The sequence below is a fragment of the Mandrillus leucophaeus genome, unplaced genomic scaffold (assembly GCF_000951045.1).
Source record: "Mandrillus leucophaeus isolate KB7577 unplaced genomic scaffold, Mleu.le_1.0 Scaffold154, whole genome shotgun sequence".
NCBI lineage: Eukaryota > Metazoa > Chordata > Mammalia > Primates > Cercopithecidae > Mandrillus > Mandrillus leucophaeus.
Window position 1 is genome coordinate 2,874,910 of NW_012101521.1, and position 6,176 is coordinate 2,881,085.

A 6,176-nucleotide genomic window follows, 5' to 3' on the forward strand; every position below is an offset into this window, starting at 1 on the left:
TGGGAAAGTGCTGCTAATTGAATCTGCATAAGAACCTAAGCCTACACCACTCCTTCCTGTCCATTTGATCTGATTCCTTTTTTGTTATAGTAGCAATGCCTTTAGTAATGTTGTTATGATTAAGGGGACAGGAATCTAAGAAAGGATAGATATGTTAAAGTCACATGGCCCTTCCTCTTCCTCCCAGCCCACTCCCCACCCCAGCTGGAAAAAATTTAAACAGTTTTCAGGAAACATGGACTCTGTGTTAGGTTAGGGCAGTAAAGGACTTTGCGTGTGTGTGTGTGTGCGCGTGCGTATGTGTGTGTGTGTGAATCAAAACGCCCGGATAATTCATTTTTTTCTTGGGTTGTTCCAAACTGTCTTCTTTCCTTTCCTCTTCTTCTCCTCTACCTGAGAAGATGTTATTTTTGTTTTAAATGGAGATTATTATCCTTCAAACAGAAATATTGCCTCCAAATTTGGAGTAAGCAGATAATGAGGCCACTCTGGTAATTTCACACTGATGACAAGAGAAACATCTACATGACTGATTGACAGTTGCCACGGGAAAAGCAGAACCCTCCGAAATCCCTCCTGGGCTGGCTGCAGAAGGGTGGGTGGTGTGGGAGGGGGCCGGGGCTGAGAGCTGGTCTGGTCTGAGGAAGCAGGGAGGCCTGATGACCCCGTGACCTGTGCCCACAATCTGTGGGGTCTTCACCACCTCGTCAGACATTCGAGCTGACAACTGTGTGAAATTGAAATTGTGGAGTTGATTAAATGATGTATTTAAGGCTTCAGGAAAGGAGGAGGTGGGTATGGGAGTGAGGAGGGGAGGAGTGGGGAGAGATGAAGGAGAGGGGAAGAGGGAGGGGGCAAGAGGAAGAGGGATAGGAAAGGAGAGAAAGGAAGAGACAGGGAGAGGTGGGGAGGGGGGAGAGAAATGGAGAATGGGAGAGAGGCGAAAGGAGGGAGAGGCAAGGAGAAAGATGGAGAGGAAGGAAGAAAAAGAAAGAGGAAGAGGTGAAGGGGAAAAAGAGAATTGAGAATTTAGAAGGAGAAAGAGAAGAAGAAGGGAGGAAAGAAAAAAAGATGAAACATACAGGAAAAAAGAAAAGATGGAGGAAAAGAAATGAGACGAATATCCCCAGGAGAGAAGGAAAAGAGGAAGAATGCCGGAGGAGGAAGGAAGAGGAAAGAGAAAGAAAGAGAGAGATGAAGGTGCAGGGAAGAGAAAGGAAGAGAGGAAGGGGGCCGAGCTGGGGAGGGGGAGGCCGCGCAGACAACGCTGGGAGGGCTGGTGGAGGAGCAGGAAGTCTGGGGGCTCAGATGCGCGCCCTCCGTCCACCCCCTCTCTCCCCTGTAATGTGGGGAGGGTTTATCTCACCAGGAGCAGCAGGCTCAGTCACTGATCTAATCAAATTATTCAGCATTAAAAAACTGCCAAGACATTCCAGTACTTCAGCTCCCAGAGACCCAGCTGGGATCAAATGCTAATCAACATCGCCACGATATTTATTCCCACTGTCAGGCTGCTGCGTGTTTGTTTTCCGAGGGCTGCATACTAAAGCGGAGGAGCGAGATGGATCGGCCCAGTGGCCGGGGGATGAGGAGCCGAGGACGGCAGGGAGGAGGCCGGGCAGGTGGGGAAGAGAAGGCCGGACCCAGGAGAGGCACCCTCAGAGCTCACAGGGCGGGGCAATGGCCCCGAAATCACCCCACCAAAATGTCCAGTGGCCTTTTCAAAGATGCCTGCGCCTCATCTCCACTCTCGTGAGTCCCATTTCAAGGCAAGTCAGCGGCCGGTTTGGGCTCAGAGAGGCTGACATTTGAACTCAGCCTCTGTGATTCCAGACACACGGTTTAACCTCTTTGGGCTTTCTGCTCTCTCCTCTGTCTCCTGGGGCCCTATGCCCACCCCACCAGCTTGCCAGGGATTCACTGAGAGGGAGGTGATAAAAGAAGCAAGGCCAGACAGATGCCAACCCGGGCCCTCGCTGTGTGACTGTGTGCAGCTTACTTAACCTCTCTGTGCCTCAGGTTTTCTCCTCGGTAACTGGGGATAACAATAGTGACCGATCCCACGAGGTTATCCGTTTAAGTGAATTAGTACACAGAAAGCATATATGAGCACTCAGTATATGTTAGGAATAATGACTAGCTCTCCACATTTTTGCAAAAGTTGGATGAAATAATGCGTGTAAAATATTAGCAGGGGAGCTGGAATGGATGAGATCTGATCATGATGATCAGGATGAAACAATGAATCAAATGCCCACACGGTCACTGCGTTCAGGTTGCTGGGTTCTTACCTCTCTCAGGGATCCCTCCCTGGATCGCAGAGGGGCATCTGAGCCGAGATCACAGGCCCCCAGATGCCTTCCCTGCAGGGGCAGCAGAAACCAGAGAGGACCCGCCCAGACTCATGCCTGAACTTGACACCCTTCTCCTGGGATCCTGCCCACCCCTCACCCACTCCCTGAAGGTCACAGCACAGGGGGGAAGACGAATTAATTTCCTTTGTTTTCCAGAGTTTCATTTTTTAAATTACAGCCTTCCCTCCTCTCTAATAAATACTCAACAATTAAAGCTTTTTTTCTCAAAGTGTGATTTCAACATTTCAATGTCCCTCCCCTCCTGTCACCTTCGCTGCCATAAACAGATTCGTAAAAACTGCTTTTGACGCCCCAGCTGCCATTAGCCACTTAAAATCCCGTAATTATCATCCTATCACGGGCCTGTTAACGAGCAGTAAAAATAAGGCCATTGAATATGGTAATTTATTCGTAAATTAGCCTAATGAGAATAGGTTTCAGACACTGTTTACTTGCGGGCTGCCTACGCCAGGCCCAGGCAACAGCGACAGGAGCTATGCCTGGGAGGGCGGCTGGGCACCCACCGGGTGGCAATGCCCCCTCCCCATGGCTCTGCACCCAGGCATCCATTCTTGTTCCCTTCGTCAAGATGGCATCTGGCTCCATGGACTTTGGGGACAAGTGACAGCCCTTCCTGCCCTAGCCTGGCTCCAGACAGTAAGACAGGAATGCCAGGGCCTGTGGTCAGTGCTGATCGCTACTGGGAAACCTTTACATGCTTGGTGACCTTGGGCATATCACTCTGTGGCCCTCAGTTTTCTCATCTGCAAAATGGGATTAATGTGCCAACTAATGGAGTTATTTTGAAGATGAAACGAGGTAATATATAGAAATGCTTGGAACAGGGCCTAGCACAGAGTTAGGTGCTTTCTACATACATTATAGCCACTATTATGATTATTGGCACGTTAGCCTCAGCAGATAAAATCCAGGGCTGGCTAACTTACCCTAAAAAAGTATCCCTACTGTAGCGAGTAAAACAGTGGCCCCCTGCCCCCTGAAGTTACATCAACTTGGAACTCAGCATGTGATTGTCTTTGAAAACAGGGTCTTGGAAGGTGCAATTAAATTAAGATCAGGTTGTGCTGGATTAGGGTGGGCCCTAAATCCAATGATGGGTGTTCTTTTATCTTTTTCTTTCTTTTTTTCTTTTCTGAGATAGGGTCTCCCTCTGTCACCCAGGTTGCCAGGCTGCAGTGCAATGGCATGATCACAGTCACTGCAGCCTGGATCTCCCCAGCTCAAGCAATCCTCTTACCTCAGCCTCCCCAGTAGCTAGGACTACAGGCACGTGCCACCACGCCTGGCCAATATCGGTCGTTTTTTTTAGAGACAGGTCTCGCTACGTTGTCCAGGCTGATCACAACCTCCTGGCCTCAAGCAAACTGGTGTTTTTGTAAGAAGAGGCGAGAACACACAGAAACATGAAGAAGAGGAGACGGACATGTGAAAATGGGGACAGAGACTGGAGAAATGCAGCCACAAGGCGAGGGACTCCTGGGGCCACCAGAAGCTGGAAGAGGCAAGGAAGGATGATGCCAAGATTTTAGCCTGAATGCCTGGGAGAAGAGAGGCGCCATTTTCTGAAACTTGGCTATGGCTAAAATTTGGGTGGAAGAAAGAGCCTGGGGTCTGAGTTGGGTTCAGTCGTACCGTAAACCAGGTGTCCAGTGGTCAGTGGAGCTCCGCAAGGGCAAAAACTCTGTCCTCTCAACTTGACCAGCATATTATGTATGTAATGAATATTTGCTGAGCAAACCACACACCAGGCACTTCGCTGGGCCTGGACCAGTTGTGCAAAGTCCCAGTCTGCCCACCAGGACTCCAGGCTGACAAGTGCAGCAGGTATCAAAGGAACCTTTGTGGGAGGTACTTTTACTTTCCACTGGGTGAGTCTGCGGCCTCTGAAGCCCAGAGAAGGCCCCAACCAGGCCAGGGGTCTCAGGGTACCATCTTACTGGGTATGTGGGCTTCATTCATGTGTTGATTGTTCAGTAGGGAGGAACTGCCAAGTCCCCAGGGTGATAATGGAACACGATGCACACTACAGTCAACAAGTGAATGTGCCCGAGCCTCGGTGTCCTCATCTGTAAAATGGACCCAATGATCTGTACCTCCTAAAACCTGGGGGGGCATGACTGAGATCTAGCACGTCAAGTGTGTAACGTGGTACTAGGCTGTATGCGGCAAACAGAAGCTGCCATTGTGGCAGCTGTGGTCATTATTAGCATTCTTAGCTACCCAGCTCCTCTTCTGAGTCTGCAAAGCCTGGCAGCTTGGCTGGGGGGCCTGACTTCTCTACCGCATCACCCTCTTCTCCCTCCACCCTCATCCTGCTCCAGACCCCTTTGTCCCCTGAACACTCCACCTGGAACCAAACATGAGGCAGACCCCAAGACTCAATCCCTTAAGGAGAACGGCATTGTTCTCATGCTCCAGATGAGGAAACTGAGGCTCAGAGAGGTGAAGGGACTGCCCACCGTTGCCCAAGCTTGCTGCCCACTTTGCCTGAACCAGCCTAGTGCTCCCTTGCTCCCCTTTAATCTGGTCCCAGTGCTGCCCCAAGGCTCTCCTAGCACCTGAGGCAGTGACACATCCAACTCAACCCCAAACCCAGGCCAGGCTCGGGGCACCTGTGACTGAGCTCCTAGCTTTCTCCCCAGGCTGGAGGTGGAGCCTGGAAGCGCTGGATTCTAGTCCTGTCTCTGCCCCTGACCATCGCTGTGTGACTGCAGGCAAGCCTCTTACCTTCTCTGGTTCTCTGTTTTTATATATGTAAGTGATAAATATAAATTATGAATACTTACAGGGATTTATTATTATTATTATTATTACTTTTTTTTTTTGAGACGGAGTCTTGCTCTGTCACCCAGGCTGGAGTGCAGTGGCTGGATCTTAGCTCACTGCAAGCTCTGCCTCCCGGGTTCACGCCATTCTCCTGCCTCAGCCTCCTGAGTAGCTGGGACCACAGGCGCCCGCCACCTCGCCCGGCTAGTTTTTTGTATTTTTTAGTAGAGACGGGGTTTCACCGTGTTAGCCAGGATGGTCTCGATCTCCTGACCTCGTGATCCGCCTGTCTCGGCCTCCCAAAGTGCTGGGATTACAGGCTTGAGCCACCGCGCCCGGCCCAGGGATTTATTATTATGGTGATTAAATGAAGAGAGCTGATATCCATGGAGGTTTATCAACCACCTCCCAGTGCCTTGCTTGGTGTGTGAGGAATGGCAGAGGCAGCTGGCAGCAGGACCATAAATTAAGTAATTAAACCACTATTTATTGAGCACTTTCTAACTGCTAAGCACTGGTGAGCCAAACAGACACAGTCTCTGCCTTGGGGCTCACAGTCTGGTAGGGAGATGGACACTTTCTTCATTATCACTGGGTAGATGTAAACTGCACCTGTGACAAGAGGTCACATAATGGGAAAATGGAGCATGGTGTCATGAGTGGAGACTTGACATAGCTGGGGGTCCAGGAATGCCTCCCTGAGGCCATCGTCACTGAAATGGATGGTCTCTGGAACAGAGACCTAAAGGAGGACAAATGGGCCAAATAAGAGGAGCAGACAGAGTGCTCCAGGCAGCACGGATGGCACATGCAAAGGTCCTGGGGCAGGGAGAGCCCAACAAAATGCCAGTGTGGCGGGAGCCCAGATGTGGAGGGGGCACTGATGTGGGATAAGATGGGAGCGGTGAGCAGGAGCCAGGTTATACAAGAGCCTTATAGGCCTTGAAGAATAGTCAGACCTTCATCTCAACGTTGGTGGAGGGTTTAGCTTGAAGTGAGGGCACCTGAGCAAATCAGTGTATGGAAAATGGTGAG